At 26.1% G+C, this 17,926-nt stretch overlaps 1 protein-coding gene across 1 annotated transcript in view; it reads right to left on the bottom strand.

The window, feature by feature from the left end:
• LOC107448569 (tetratricopeptide repeat protein 21B) overlaps positions 1 to 17,926 on the bottom strand; it is a 96,466-nt gene that overhangs the window by 70,971 nt on the left and 7,569 nt on the right. The window lies entirely within an intron of this gene.

Here is a 17,926-nt window from a genome sequence, read left to right as displayed (position 1 = left end):
AGATGTGTTGCTACAGTTTACCAAAATATATATATTCAAATCCATCACTGATATTACTCAGCCCTGTATCAGGTACCTTAATTAGTTCTAAGAAAAAAAAGCGCTGTAAGGATATTATTACAGAGATAAGAAACCACTGAATACCTTAATATTCTTAAGTCTGGAAATAAATTATTCGCAAAGCAAATCAATACTGCTCATTAACAATACCTTTTTTGGTTAATTAACAGTGGTAAACTCAATCAGAAAAGTATTATTTAGCTAATTAACAGTTGTAAACTTAGTCAAATTCTTACTTATGTTCTTCTAGAAAGTTATGAAAATTTGTCTGAGCTCATTTGGAAGATAAGGTAACTTTTTTCTGGTTCTTTTTTGTAATGTTTTTGATTATCTTTTGTGCATTAATTCTTTTACAACTTATTTTAACTTAATGATATTTGGAGGAACAATGAAGCTCTAAAATTTGAAAATTAAATTTTTTAATATTTTGCACAGTTTGCAACCTGTACTCATATTTTGCATATGTACATAGATTGCAAGAAATATTTTTTGTGCCAACTATATATATAAGATATGTTTCTCATGCCAAGTTTCATAAGAGATATTGGAAGTTAAGTGAGATATTAATTAATACATTTGTATAACTAAACTCTATTGTTAGATTACAATTTTTAAAAAGAAAATTCAAATTTAAAAATTTTTTGTCACAAATAACTACTAGAACAAATATTACATAATATGATTTTATAACCATTTTTTTGTAATGCAAATTATTTAATTATAAGAGCATTTTGTGTCGCTTTTATAAAAAAAAAATTTCTTCCTTTTTATCCATCTAAACACATAATGTTGAAAGTATTTCAAATAGCACTTCTTATAAACCTTATTTTTGACCAAATGCTTTTAAAAAAATATTAATTATATTTTAAAAATTATAGCTTAAAAAACACTTTTTTTCTAAGTAGACATATTTAAAAATATATTTTGATAAATTCTTTTTATATACTTTTAAAACTTGGCACATTAAGTAACTTTTTTATGCCTGTAAAATTAGATTTATATCACCAGAAATATGCAAAATAATTTTGAAGCCCCACTGTTCTCTCAAAAGAAATTATTTTATTTTTTCCTTTAACTATAGAAACTTTAATAATTTTCATACAACGTAATTTTATACTTTTATTTAATAATGTTCTTGAATATTTTGCATTCATTTAAGAACTGAAAAGTTTATGTAACTATACATTCATAAAACTGAACTCTCTTACGCAGGGAAAGTTAGTGGGGGTGGTTTTATTACAAAAGTTTGAAGAATGTTGAATAACTTTGTTTAAGGTAGATTTAGAGTGTGCCACCTTTTCTTGATAAACATTAAAAAAAATACTGAATTTTGAATTATGTTTAAGAAGACTAAATTAAAAGTTGAATTGCATGTGGAATGTATATGGAAATAACTGTTATAAAATTAACTTGAATACATAAAGTGAAGCTATGTGTCATAAAACCAATCTATATTTTATAAAATGAAATAATTTCAATGAAATCTAAATACTTTCAATTCCAATGTTAATCTGACAACATTTTTTTTAATTAGAAATTAAATATAAGCCAAAAAATATAGAAAAAGTTTTCGAAGAATATATTTATCCTTTACACTTTTTTACTTAAAGAAATAACTGCTATAAAATAGACATCCAAGTATCAGTTGATCATTATTTTATGAAGCCAATAACTGAAACTTAAAATTTTTAATTTCAATTTTGTTATTGGAAGCATTTTTATTTATTGCAAACATGATATAAAATAATTAAATATGACATAAAAGTTCAGTTAAATAATTTTTATCAAATACATTTTTTTCTGTATTGGAATAATTGTTATGAAATATGACTTTCATGCATCTAAAGATTAAATGTTTTATAAAATCAATAATTGAAATTTCACATTTTCAATTCTAATGTTTCTTTAACAGCAAAACAGTTTTCGTTTTGGAAACACGATGTAGTGTAAACAAATGGCATAAAAGTTTACAAAAATACGTTTATCATTCACACTTTTTTTAATACGGGAATAACTGTTATAGAATTAACGTTCAAGCATAATGTTAATTAATATTTTTTAAAAAACAAATAATAAAAGATTAACATTTTCAACTCCAATATTTACCTGAAAGCTAATTATTTTTTTAATTGGAACCAGGATATAATGCAAATAAATGGAATAAAAAATTACAAAAATACATTTATTATAAAAAATCTAACAAAAATTCACATTGGTATTGACTGGCAATATGGGGAACTATGAAGCGACAATAGAAGTTTATTTATGTGACATAAATTAAACTTTAAAATAATTCCTTTTCTAAATAGCTATAAAGCAATCTACCTTCTAAATTTGAAAGTTGGAATGGGAAAGTAGGTATAAAAATTTTAAATAGCAAAATTAAATAAGTAATAAATTAAATAAAAATTAAATTTGCAAATATTAGATAAATGAAACTGAAATGAATAAAAATTAAAATCGTAAATATTAAATTAATGAAACAAATAAACAGAAATTAAATTTGTAAATATTAAATAAATGAAACTGAAATAAATGAAAATTAAAATCATAAATATCAAATAAATGAAACAAATAAACAAAATTAAATTCGTAAATATTAAATAAATGAAAAGGAAATAAATAAAAATTAAATAAATGAAAATTGAAAACTCTATAAAGAATTTAAATATTCCTTATTAAGTTTTTTTGCATATTATTTTTAACTTGTTAGCAATCCAACCTTTGTTAAAAATAGCTAAATGTATATCTTTAAATGCAGCATTTTACTAACAAAATTAGAATTTTTTAAAAATTATATGTTTTTTATAGTTTTTATTTTATGTATCGAAACTTTAAAAGTTGAACTCAATCCAATCACAACGAAAATAAAAAATTATCACACTGTAAAAAACTCCGTATCAAATCACGGTATAACGAATCAGCCTTTGGGTCATCATCCTTAAAATCCATTTTACTGTAAAATCCCTTTACTGTAAAATCCATTTTTATCGTAAAATATATAATACCGTAAATTTTACAGTAATATTTATTTAATTAGAGTCATTCACTGATTTTACGATAATTATTACTGTAAAAAGTACGGTATATCAGATTTTTTGTGCAGTAACATTTTCCAGTATAAATGAATTTTACTGTAAAGAATACCGCCTTCCTGAGGGCTGGTACTTTTTACCATAATTTGATCCGGAATTTCTTACAGTGGATGAGGATGTAAAAAAAACTGTCCCCAACAATACAAATGTAACATGAAGATCTTAAAAGTAGGAAATAAATCTACATTTAGAAAATAATTTATACTATATTTATTACCTGAAGTTAGTACTTCCAAACTATTATAACAATAATTTGATTTGTTGATTAGAAATCAAAAATATAAAGTAGTAATTATATAGTTTTTTATTTAGATAGATTTCAATGTCGTGTTGCCCTTTTATTAAAATTAAAATGAAAAAAAAATTTGTTAAAATTAAAAAATAATAATAATTCTTTTATTTATAATTGTTTATAAAATTTAATTTTCCGAGATGTGAAAAATTCTTTTTCAAACAACATGATGAAATATACTCATTTCTTGATAATTTATATTGAATTCGTTACTGAAAAAATTCATACGTAAGATAAAAAACATGAAAAACGTGCATAATTTTCAAAACAGCACTAAAAACTTTTTGAAGAACGCAGTTGCTCAATTTTAATTTATTTAATTTATATTTCTTTAATGTTTATTTATTTAATTCTCTTGTCAAAAAAAAATTTCATACTTAATTTTCAATACAAAATTTCATACTTAATTTAAAAGTAGACTTATTCGTTACAGAATTAAAAGAAGTTCAATTGCTTCATCGAACAACATATTTAACGTAATTACTTTAGCATTAGCCTAAAAAATCATTTTAAATTTATTTTCGGTAGAGTAAAAAAATAGTTAAAAAGCTCATTCGTTAAAAACTGAAATAGTGTAACCGAATAAATTGAACTGAATTTTTCGTTAAATACTGTAACCGAATAGTCCACTACTGTAACCGAAATAGTCCAAAACATTGATGAAATTTTACACCCAAATATTTACCAAGAAACCGGAAACACTCATATACTTTATAAAATTGCCTTTCAGTTTTAATTTTTTGATTTTAGTTATAGTCTAAAATTTAAAATAACTTATATTAATTTAAAATAAGTTTAAATGTTGTTCATTTTCTGTTCTCAAAAATTTATTCGTATTTTACATTTCACAGTTTATATTAGTTGGAAGAATAATGGTTCCCAGTTTTCGACTGCTGTATTCCTTTTTATTCATGTAAGCATACTTTTAGACTACATTCTTCATGTTGTTTAAGTTCATGTTTTATCACAACGTCTTAAATTAATATCAAGGATTTGATTAGCTAAAATTGTTTTTAAGTTAACACATAGAACTTCTTAATTTCTAAATTTCTTTTTTCTGCATTAACTGATAATTATTTAAAACTAAAATCTTATTCAATGCACAGACAAGAGCATTTGAAGAAACTATAACTTAAAATAAATTATTACCTGACATGAATCTGATAAAAGCATTATACCATGAACAATCCTAAAAGCAGCAATAACAAGAAATAGTAAATAATCCAAACAGCTTCTAAAATATCACAAAAGAAAAATATTCATAAAAGAAAGAGCACAAGAATGGAAATTGAAATTTCACTTCAATACCTCCATTTGAATTTCCATTTTTGCGCTACTTCTTTCGTGAATATTTTTCTTTTGTGAAGTTTTAGATGCTGTTTGGATTATTCACTATTTTTTGTTAGACCTGCTTTTTGGATCAATCCTGCTATAATATTTTTTATCGGTTTTATATCAAATAATAATTTATTTTTCTTTACATTTTCTTCAGATATCTATAAATATACAGTCGGACCTCTATTTAACGAAGTCGCTAAATCCCGATAATAAGTTCGCTACATGGAAAATTCGCTGAATAGAAAGTCACCTTTTGAAATACTTAAACGACACAAAACAGGTCTTAAATTCATGAACAGTAGACATAATTAAAATAGCAATTAATACACCTTTATCTTGCAAAGTAGTATCTACTATTTATTTTAAAAATCTTAACCATAAAAGAAATCTACATGGAAAGCAAGAATTAAGCAAAACATTATCAAGTGTTACACTATCATGCTACATACATTTTAAACTAAAAGAAGTTAAATTTATGTAAATTATATCTATATTTATCATAAAAGTAATGTTAAACAGGCATTGCCACATGCGCTCTTAAGTTCAATGGCTACTGATGATAAAATCCGTTAATTTTGTCTGAGTTTTTCATTTGAAATGCAAAAAAAAAGAAAAAAAAAAGGGAGAGGGATTTTACTGCTTTCTCTGAAAGTTAAGTGGCTTCGAAAATCAATTCAAAGGCATTTCCCCCATAAATTGCGTTAACAAGTTTAAAATGTTCCGAAATTTTACGGAAATAGAGAAAGTGGATCTCAAAGAAAAGTTCGTTAAACAGAAAATTCACTTCGCCATTTGGAAGTTATTTTATGAAGAAATTTCCAGAATGTTCTTGGTTTTTCGAAAAAATTCGCAAAATAGAGAAATTCGTAACAGGGATGTTCGTTAAATGGAAGTTCGACTTTTATTTATAAATTTGACTGGCTAGATATGTTTAATATTTCAATAATTTTAGCCTTATGTTAGATTAAATTTCATGTGGAACAAAATATAATTTTTTTATTGAAAACGTAACAAATTAATTTTAAAAGTAGTTAACCATTTTTTTTACCTATTCAAACAGAATGCGTTCTAAAATATTTCTTTTAGACTGTTATCAAAAAACTTAAAATTTGCCGACTGGCTTGTACGAAACTCATAAAAAATTGAAAAGTGGTAGAAGAAATGTAATTATTATTATTATTTTTTTTTTTTGTACTTGCGTCTGTCCCAGATTAAAAAAACTACAATTATACATTATGATGCTATTTTCTGAGCATCCCAGTTAGAAGTTAAAAACGAAATACATTCGTATCAACTATTTTTTCACATTTTATGTGCTCTGGGAAAAGTGACCATAGAACTAATTACAAGCCAACATACCATTACTTTTGACAGTAATTTGGTTCCGAAATTTCAACATTGTAGACAAAATAAAAATAAAAAATTTCGTCAATCTTTTTCAAAACTGTTTTAAAAAAATTGTGAAATAGAGGGCTTTTCCAAAATTTTCTCTCACACTAGACTTACGTTTTTGAGGTCAAAGTTTTGAATACAAATTATTTTTTTCGCCCTATACTCCAAAAATTCACATGCATTTTTATATATTATATAAGTTTCAAAATAAAACTGGAAGTGTAATTTTTCCCTTTCAAATTATATTGTTATAGGATTTTGGACATGATTTATCTTCTGATAGAAACAATATATAGATTTTTTCGATACATTATGGTTGACTTAGTTATAGGTTTTTTTCAAGAGATGAAAGATCTGTGGACAGTATATCAGTAAGTATATGAAAAAATTCGTTTTTTTCTTCCAAATTTTTATGGGATTTTTTTATAACATCATGCTTGCATTCTAAATTTTATCATGTGACTTGTGACTTAACATTAAGAGTCATTCTGCTGAATCTATCATTTTGTCACAAGAATATTGTTAGATATTAAATATAATTTTTATTTTAGGCTTCATTATATTTTAATAGAATAGAATAAGTAGAAAAAATAAACAGATGTTTAAAAAAAATTAGTATATTAAATGCAAATTAACACGCAATAAAGTTTTTAAGAAAAGTTTTGTTAAAATCAGAAATTATAGAAGAAAAGAAACATGCAAGCTGGAAACAAAATTTCGGTAAAATTACAGCATTGAATGGTAATGGCAATTCTAATAAAAAAAATATATAATTCTGGTAATAAAAACTAAAATATACGGTATTTAAACAATTAATTTGATATTTTCGTTCATATGATAATAGTTTACCGGAAATTCTGGTTTTAAAATTTATAGTTCTTACTACCACACATTTAGTAAAAAATATTAAACTGAAAAGTAAATTTAACCGATTAAGTAATTTTATACCATGCTCTCAGATATTAAGATAAAATTACCTAAGTTTAATACATTTGTCAAATTTTAAGATTACAAAATCGTACTTTATTGTGAATTTTACCAAAATCATTGCCAAAGCGCTTTAGTAAAAATTACTGAGCTCTTTGGTGTTCTTATACAACTAGAAATTCGGTAAATTTTACCATATTTTGGTAATTTTGACCATACTTTTTATCTGAATGTGCTAATGTGTTAATAATATTAGCCGGGAGGCTAAATAATTTATAAGTACAGCTTTCGTTTTTTATATCAAAAATAATAATACTAATAGTTTATAAAAACAATGCAAAAATTTTAAGCTGATTTTAGTCACTTTTTTTCTATGATCACTTTTTCCAACAAAATAAGTTTCAAAAGCTTAATAATTAAAATATAAAATTTGAAATGTATTTTTTTTTCAAATGGTTCATATTAATAAACCTATATCTGCATGTTATAAATAGTTTGCAGTTTCAAATTTAAATATCAAAATAATAAGAAATTGCCTACCCCCCTCTTCTCATCATGGTACTAGGGAGGACAGCCTCTATTAAAATCTACCCAAAATGTCAAAAACACTAGACTTCTGTTGAACACAATTTTTGGTCTCTTCTGGGAGAAAATTTAATTTGTCAATGGATTTAAAATCTGATCTAAATTATCAGACCAGATTGGAGATTAGATACAATAAAATAATAATAAATTCAAATATTTTTCGATTGAAATATCTTATGTTTTTGTAAAATTTATAAAACGCGTAACCAGATGCTGCAAAACTTAAAAGTCTCAAAATAAGGCAATAATTTCTTTAAAAATAAAGCTTCAAAGACCTATTCAAAATTTTCTTAAAGATAAGAAAGTAAAGATGAAGATTAAAAATTATGAAATTTTTAGTCTTTATTTTTGATGGTTAGGGAATATAATGAAAGTTTTAGAGGAAAAAAGCACACATTTCAAATTTCGATAAAATATTAAAAATAATATATATATATACATTTAACAATTTAAAATACATAGTGAAACAAGTGTGAAAAATGAAGAGAAAAGGAAAATAAAACATAAATGATTCCAAGTTACAGCAGCGCTTGACTGCTAAGAATATTTGAAAAAAATATAAATTAAAATAATCATTACCTCACATGAATCCGATAAAACCATTATATCAGGAAAAATCCAAAAAGTAGCAATAACAGGAAATAGTGATTAATCCAAACAGCATCTATAACTTTACAAAAGAAAAATATCCACACAAAAAAAGCATAAAAATGTGAATTTAAATTCCATTTTTAAGCTGAGAATATTTTCTTTTGTGGATATTTTCCTTTTGTGAAGTTTCTGATGCTATTTGGATTACTCACTAATTATTGTTGCTTTTTGGATTAATCCTACTAATCATGTAATAATTTATTTTGATTTATATTTTCTTCGGATATATATATTATTGTTATTATTCTAGAACAACTTACTTGAGATTCGCATTTTGTCTTAAGAAAGTTAACTTATTATCTGGAAAAGGAAAGAATTGCTGAAATGTAAAAAATGGAATGAAGGTGCTTTCTTTGCAACATTCTCACATCAACTAACTCAGAAGGCACTTGAATCGTTAATCAACACTATCTTTTCTTCTAGTGGCATGCGATATCGCAAAGGAAGTTCATTTTTTTATAGTTTTACCGAGTAGGAAAAAAAATTTGCTCAGTAGCAAATGAAAAGTGGGATGATTAAAAGAAACAAATCCTAATTAATAAGAAAGTTGATGCATTATTTCTAACTATTTAGTCAAAAATGAATGAATTTTACAGTAAATGTGTTTGGTTCAAATAATTTTATGCGCTTAATTTTTCAATTAAACATTGCCTTCTATTGAACAGCTAAACTCTTGCGAAAATTGAACAAATAAAATTTGAATAAAATCTATAATATGAAGTTTAAAAATTCGGATTTTTAAAATTCGAATTTTTTTGATTTTAAACTTAATAGTTTATCTATTCCATCGATTTTTTTTGAAAATAAATTTTGTATTTCGTGTTGTAAAGTCACGTAATTTAAGATGTTATTGAAATTTATATACTTCTCATTTTATACATTTTTGTTTATCAAGTTAAGTAATAAAAAATAATTAGCAATAATTAAAAATTATTTTTAATACGGAATTATATTTGGATATACAAATTATATTTGCTTGTTTGTTCAAAAATCTTTCGATTTGCTTAAAATCTTTTCGAGATGTGGTGAAATACGCAAAAAAGAGAAATCATAAAAGCTAAACTTTCGACCGCTCTCCTCACTTAACTGTTGGGACCATATTTCCCTGATCGTCGAAAAAAAGTATGCTTATTCAGAGTCTATTATGTGTATAATATTGTAACTTAGATACTTTCTGCAGTTATAAATGAGCATATATGAGGTCACCCCTTTGCAAATCCGATCAAGTTTGTGCAAATCCGATCATTAGAAAAAAAAGTTATTTTTCTTTTCTTTACGCTCTGCGACAACTTATGTAACTAACACAAATACCTTTTTTTTGTATTTTTGTTAAGGATATATTAATGTGGCTAGAAAGAAATGTTTCAAAAAAAAAATCTTTCAAAATTGAATTAATAACAGTATAAAAAATTGCCTTTATACATTAGTATGATATACATACTTCCGTTTTTTAACTATTCAATTGCTATGCCTCAGCCAACATCTTTCACAGGAATTTATTTAAATAGATATGTTACACAAATCTCGACATAACCTAATAACAAAAAGACTAACTAAGAAGCATTAATATTTAAACTGAACTTGATTAAATATTTTCCTATTCACTTTTACTTTAAATTTTAATTCTCCTCGATTTCCTACTATTTATCAACTAATCTAGTTTTATACTGTAACAGATTCCAGATTAAATTACGATTAGAAGTACCGGCACCCTGGATGCAACAATCCATAAAGTTAATTTTACTGTAAAATCCATTTTTATCGTAACATTTTATACTGTGTATTTATCAGTAAAAATTATTTAACTTCGGTGATTCAATAATTTTACAATAAATATTACTGTAAATTTTTACGGTATATCAGATTCCTTTTGTTCCGTTAAATTTTACAATAGAGATGTATTTTACGGGATATTTTACCGTAATTAGATTTTTTAGAGAGTACTAGAAGTTAGTATTCAAAAGAGGTATAAACAGTACCACTATTGAGAACTAACGAACCATAAGAGAAGAAGGCGAGAATGATAACATCAAAGCTATACTAAGAAAGAAAGTATATTTTATTTTATTTTATATTTTATAACCGTCGTTGAACAGCAGGCACAATTTTATGGGTTTACGACTGCTAATATTCAACTCCGTAGACTTGTAATTTTGAGCCCAATCCAGAAGACAAGGGAACTCCTGGATCGAGTATTGGGAGAAATCTACCTTCGTGGAAGACTTTTTGATGGAGCTAACCCGCATTTGCTTTACATGGAGAGGAAGATCACGAGAACCTCCTACGGTTAGCCTGACGGCAAGGGGACTCTAACTCATGATCCGTCGACCACTGAGGATATTTCACGTCAGCACTGAGGTCGGTGCAAGCCGGATGCGGAATTCGTTTCTACTGGGATTCGAACCCGGTTAGCCTCATTGGAAGGAGAACGCTCTATCCCCTGAGCCATCGCTGCTCAGAAAGAAAGTATGATTATAACTACCAGAATGTGATAAAATTTACCGTTTTCCTAGCTCTATTTGAACACCAAAACGCTCGGTCATTTTTACCGAAGAACTTTAGTAATGATTTTAGTAAAATTAATAATATATGACTTTATAATATGTGATAAAATTTAATAAATGTGGTAAAATTTGTTAATTTTATTATGATACTTTGAAGCAGGGCATAAAAGCCACTTATTCGGTTAAATTTATTTTTCAGTTTTGTATTTTTAGAAAATGTGTGGTTGTAAGAACTATAAATTTGAAAACCAGAATTTCCGATAAACCGTTACCGAATGAACGGAGAAATTACCAAATGAATGGTTTAAATACCGTATATTTTGGTTTTATTAACCAGAATTATGATTTTTTGTTCACGAGAAATGCCATTACCATAGAGTATTACCATAGAGTACTGTAATTTTTACAGTTCTTTTCTTTTAGAGTAGGAATGTATCGGGTATCCGCATATTCCGCGCTATCGGGTATCTGCATATTACGCAGGTCAGATTTTCATTACCTGTTTGTTACCCAGAACAGCCCTGTACCAGAACATACTTCTGTTCTGGAACAGGAGTCCCATATTTCGTTATCAACACTTGATCTGACAAATTTTATTGGTATTTAATGCGGTTTGGCTCTCTCATTCTGTCAGATCAACCATGTTTTTTAACACTCACTAATCTAATCACCCATGAAATCTGACTAAAAAATTTAAGCAGCTTTCTGACCAACTTAGCTTAACAAATCATCAATGCAATTTAGTCTCTAAATAATTAAATTATAGTTCCCTCGAACTATAGTAAAATTACTAATTATATTAAACACATCAAAAGTCTAGTATACTATTTTTTTTTTCTTGTTTCCAAGATGTTAGGTTTTACGCAAACACAAAAACAATTTTTAAGGAATTTTATTTACCTCTAAATATAATAAATTAAACTATAATCTGCGAAAATGTCAATAATTAAGATCCCCCCTCCAAAATAATTATGATTTTAAAAAAATCTAAAATTTTTCAGATCTTTAAAATTTTAACTTAAATACGATCTTAAAATTAATTCCTATGATATTAAACAGCAAAATTATGCAAACGCTTCTTTTTTTGTTATTTTTTGTTATTATTCTTCCTGTTTGAGGGAAGGGCCTTTTTTTTTTTCCTTTTTTTTACAAATTTGAACCTTATATCTGATACCTCAAGCTTTTTAAAACATACATTAAAAAGTGGCTAAAAATGATTTATTTTTCTTAATAGGACGATATACACCATACAGAATACTCCATCAAACTCCTGTTTTTGTGACATGTGTGATATTCGAGCAATGATTCACGAATTATTAATTACAAACTCATTCCTGTATCAATACAGATGGAAAACAGAAATCCCCATCAAATGTGACAACACTCCCTTTACTATTTTATTATCAAGAGATGCCATCTTGGGTATAGTGTACAATACACGCTTTACCAAACGTATAGAGAAGCGTTTAGTAAATTGCTTAGTGCAGGCAAGAGCTATTGCTTTAGAAGACAATGGCAAAAGTAATGAATTAAAAGTTAATGAGATTATAGAAGAAGTTGGCAAATTCAACTTTAAAAATGGATTCGCTTGGAAAAACCTTGCGGAATTTTTTGTTTATATATCTGAAGTAGGAGTTATTCTTTCAATATATTGTCCGGGATTAATTGCTGATTTTGAATATGAGTTTGGAAATTATGTTAAGGCCTACATTATCGAAAAGATAGAAAAGAATGGGGGTTGGGGGCCTTTTGAAGCCTGGTGCGAGAGACGCAGATATAGAGGAATTCATTATTGAATTTTTTCGATTCAGGGAAGAGGAAAACTTAATGTATAATTTAATGAATTAGCCAAAAAACATTTTTTGAACACATAAACATTTTGAACATATGTAAAATTTTTTTGTTTAATTTTGAAAGATATTTAAGCTAATTTTGATTTATAATTTTTTAATAACCATTCTTTTAAAAAAAATATTTTTTGCACCGACAAACCCCGTGACAAGGCGTTGCAGAAAGACCATTAAGTTAATTATTTAATCTTTGGTTTAAAAAATATGTAAAATCAAAATGGAATTAGAAAAATGGTCTTCAGTAAATTTATTAATTGTTAATTTTATTTAATGTTAAAGTTCAATGATTATTAATTTAAAATGAACAGTTGAACTTTATTTCTATTATGCAATAAAAAATGTTTCAAACACAAGTTAGTTATATTCAAAGTTTATTTTTAATATTTTTTAGTAGAAAAAAATTATTTAGTTTATTAAATCTTAATAATATTATTCAATTAAAAATTTCATTTAATTCATTTAGGAAATTCACCTTTTAGAAGACAATTTTACAAAAGAATATTAAACATCAACTGAAATACAAGGGCATTGATAGAAATTTTTTTTATTTTGCTATTAAACAATTATGTTGTCATGCAACTGCATATAAAAGTAAATTTTGCTAATCTGACAAAATTTATTGAGAAGATTTTGGATGATAAATAACAGATATATTCCAGTTTTTTACATTAGCGCCATTTGCACATTAGCCCCTACTCTCCTACCTCTACCTTTCCACTTCCTTTCTATACAAGGTGTTCAGTAAAGACAGTCATTAATCAGTATTTTTAGAATTTTTTTTCCTTTTAGAACAAAAAGTATTTTTGCTGTGGATCCCAAACTAATATTTAAGTGAGGACAAAACAAAAGCGCCCTAAAAGTCTGATTAACTACAATAAAAAAACTGAATTTAATAACAGTAAGACAGGTTTAATTTTGGGAGGAAACAGAGGGGAGTTGAAATACGATTATTAAAAACACTATCAAGTTCCAAACTCCCATTAAGATTGCTTACATTCGCCTTCCCTGGTTGCAATTTGTCATATTTTAATAACGTTTTTGATTTTTCCTAGCTTGAACTTTCGATTTTCAATGTGCATGCTCTTTTTTTTTCTTTCATTTTTTATAAGGTTTCTAAAAATTTACATCAAGGGTGATCTTGTAAATAGTTTTTATAGATGATTCAATAACTATTGAAGATTGCTTTTTATAGATGAATATTTATCATATTTTGATAACGTTTTTATATATTTGTCATATTTTGATAATTTCTTATTGACGATTATATGCTTCTTTTTATTGATGATTAATTATATACAATTATTATACTTTTATCGATTGCTGACGCTCCCTTTTCTATATGAAAAGCAACTATGGAACAAGACATGTACAATGCATTTATATTAGAATATATTCAATAAACCTTTCAAATAAAAAATTTGATATAAATTTTTTTACTTTGGAAAATTTAAGTATTTTTACAATGAAAAACGATTACAAAAAGTGCTAGAAAAAAATGTATGATGCGTTTATATTCGTAATTTCAGATCAACTAAGTACTAGAGTTGAAAAAATTTCATGAATAAAAGTATATTAATGACAAATATTTAAAGGTGTATTTTAATCACTCTAAAAATTCAGTCTTGTTTCGAAAATAAATGTTCGGTTTAATTTTAAAGAAAAATTTTATCTGAACAAAAAGTAATTACAAATAAAAATTTATTTTTTTACTATACTCTACAATATTAACTTTAAGTTAATATATAATCGCTGAAATTTTACTTCAAAACAAAGAAGGATATTTTGATAAAAATGGTTGCCATACACTGAAATATTAGCTATTAAATTAGAAGCATAATTAGAATAAAAAAATAACTAATAAACGTATATCAGTAAATCCGTACCATAAACGCTAATTTTAAAAGAAAGTACGCACAAAAATTAGGGTTAAGATTCACGATGAGAGTTGTTAGGAACATTATAAGAACACACCATTGTGTTTTACACAATAAAAAACGCACTGAGCCCAGATATAGAATGAATCAAAACAAATTTTTCTTGAAACTTATAAAATTGTAATAAAATGTAAAAAATATCTTAGTACAACTGTTTACACTTTTCAAAAATACTGAGGAATAAAACCTAAATTTAAGTATTTTTAATAAAATTTTGAAAAAAAAATTTTTTGGTAACACTTTTTTGGTTTTCTATTGTTTTAATAACGAAGTATAGCATTTTTAAAAGTTATAATAACTATTTATTTTAATAATCAATTTGTTTTGCGATTTGTGTTGAAATTATTGTATTCCTTAAAAATCTGATTCCATTTGTATTCCGAATTTTTATCTGCTAGTACCTATTCTATCGAACTAAAGTTGGAAATCGATATTTTTTTAAAAAGAAAAATATTAAATCTTCTTAAGATAAGACTTTCACAACATTTACTTGGAACATTTTTTTTTCTCCTTTCCTAAATTTCGAAAATGAAGTGCCTACTTCATCGTTTGCAACCTGACAGAATTATTACTTCAGAGGTGAAAAGTTAAGGCCCATAATGGGGTTTAAGCCTGCACCAAAAGATGGGAAGTTAACATCGAAACAAACCACCATCCTGATAACATTTTCAGTCATGGGACTCGAGTGTAAGCTAAAACATATAGATTTATTGTATAAAAGATACCACCGCCTTTTTAAACTACATTTTATTTAACAAATTTATGCTCTTTCGCAGCTGCGCACTTGGCTTACTTCTTGATGAAACATATAAGATTAACAATTAATGGCTTGGTAGCTCTTAACACGGAATAAACTGTAGTGCTTTTAACTGGTATATGAGATAAATATTTGATGTTAATATTTAATAAGTTTGTCTCAAGCATTATATTTAACGTATAATGCAGTAACAAAAATATAAGCGTTTGGAATACGCAATTAGAGATGCTCGTAGAAGATTTAAAATTAAGTTATAATATATTTATACTTAGGCTAAATGAAGAAAAAGTACGGGGCACCTAACACAAGCATTTTCGTGACATTTATAAGTTAAACTAAGATGTCGTAGCTCTCAATGCGGAAAGGTTCATATAGATAAGGAGTAAACTTTTATTTTACCAAATAATTTAATATGTGAAATTCAATGAAATTTAAATTTTTAAATATCTTTCCTGAGATTTAACATACGAGTATCCCGAATTTATGACGGAAATTCCGAAGTCTTAGAAAGTAATTTTTGCCTGGTGGTAAAATATCATTATTTTTATAAATTAGAATGAATGAAAAAAATCTTTTCACGCAACTATAAGTAAGTTATTGAAAAAAAAGCACAAACATACACACACACACACACATATATATATATATATATATATATATAAGAAATTTTTGATTTGTATCATTACCACTGGATTATATAGTCTGCGGTAACTTCAAATATTTTGTTTTACCCAATAAACACAAAAAATGATTTGATATTGAAAAATAATAATTCAAGAATAGTGTTTTAAAGTAATTTGCAATATAATGCATTTTGAACATGCGATTGCAAATCAAAGGGTATTTTGTGGAAATATGCACCAGAATTCATTTCATGGAGAGGAGATAGAGAACTCTTAATCTACATACTTAAATATTACTTTATTAATTTCTACATGATACTACTTTATTGATTTTTACATTAATCGACAATATGAAAGTTCAAAAACCTCCTAAAATCATACGTTTATACTTACTTAAATGAAAAAGATATCATGCATTTTGCGTTGACTCACATACGGAGCAAATAAACTATTAAAATTTAAATAATATTCCCTTAATGTAATGTTTTTCCTAGAGCACAAACAATAAATTTTTCAATTTGTTTCCCTGATTTAACTAAATATTTGTAGCTTTCGTTGCTCTTAGAATTTTTTTATTTTATTAAAATTCTATTAATTAACTATTAAACTCTGTTTTTTAATGATACGTCAAAATGTCCCCATCTTTTTATTAACAAAAGCAATAACAACATTAAAAATCCAATGTACAACGAAAACTTCTCCAGTAACAGTAATACTGTTAAATATTTAATCAAATCAGTTGAGAATTTTTGAAGCTATAGACTTTGTGGGTTGGAAAAACGTTGTTTTTGAGGTTGAAAAAAAAGCAATTTGAAATGTGAAAATGTTCCTTATCCCTTAAGAACGTTAATTCAAACTTTTTTCACTTATACGACTTACAACTACTTATCACTTAAAAATTTTAAGTTAATATTCTGAAAAAATTAAAAAATTAAAATCAAAATCATTAAAATCTTTTCTGGCACGCTAGGCACTCCTTTGGCCAATTTTCTCCTCGATGAAGTAGGTGCTTTTTGACATTTAAAAAAATAAATAAATAAATAAATTGCCGTGTTAAATTGCATGATACGGTCAGTCAATTCTGAGCAGACAGGAGTTTTTTTCATTAAATTTAACTGCTCAAAATTTAAATCTTGTGAAAAATTTTGAGAACTCTAAGGTTGTAATGAATAAACTTCTTTGAAAGCAGGCCAAAAAACTGAAGGAAGACATTTAGTGCGTTAATGAAATTGTAAAATTTTAAGACGAGTGTGAAAATATTGCAATATAAATACTGCAAATGCATTTTTAAAAGTTTTTTAAACTTAGATGCTTAATTCTGAGAATTTGAGCCATTTCTAATAGAATTTTTCATCATATCTGCCACCTTCTATCAGGGACCGTGGAACCAGGAGGGGGGGGGAAGAGAGGGCTTAAGCCCCCTACATTTTATAAATAAAGGGACACAGTCCCTTTTAAGATCACAAATTTTTGCTTAATATTTTTGCTAAAATTTACAACTTTTTTTGTTTGAACTCTAAAAAAAATAAATTTATATTTCAAGCGAGCTTTAACATTTCCATGGTGAAAACTTCTACCAAATCAAACCTTACTCATCCCGTCGCAGAGGAAATTTACGTACCGATAGCTGACCGATGGAAAAATTCTGGTTTCAAATGTCACAGCGAACAGAATTAAAAAAAAATTAAAAAACAGTGAAACAGACTAAAAAAGAAAACAGTTAAACAAAAAAAAAATATCGGTAATTAGAAATTAATAATTTACAAGTAAACAATTTGTTTTATTAATTTTATTTAAATTTTAAAACAATTCGATTCATAAAGGTGATATTTATAGTTCGAATTCTTGATCTTGCAGATAATTAGGACCCGGTTGATACTACTATATATATATATATAGGGAGAACCCCCCCCCCCCC

The sequence above is a fragment of the Parasteatoda tepidariorum genome, chromosome X1, assembly GCF_043381705.1.
Source record: "Parasteatoda tepidariorum isolate YZ-2023 chromosome X1, CAS_Ptep_4.0, whole genome shotgun sequence".
NCBI classification, from domain to species: Eukaryota; Metazoa; Arthropoda; class Arachnida; order Araneae; family Theridiidae; genus Parasteatoda; species Parasteatoda tepidariorum.
The sequence above is the reverse complement of the archived record's forward strand: the minus strand, read 5'-3'. Positions and strand labels throughout refer to the sequence as shown.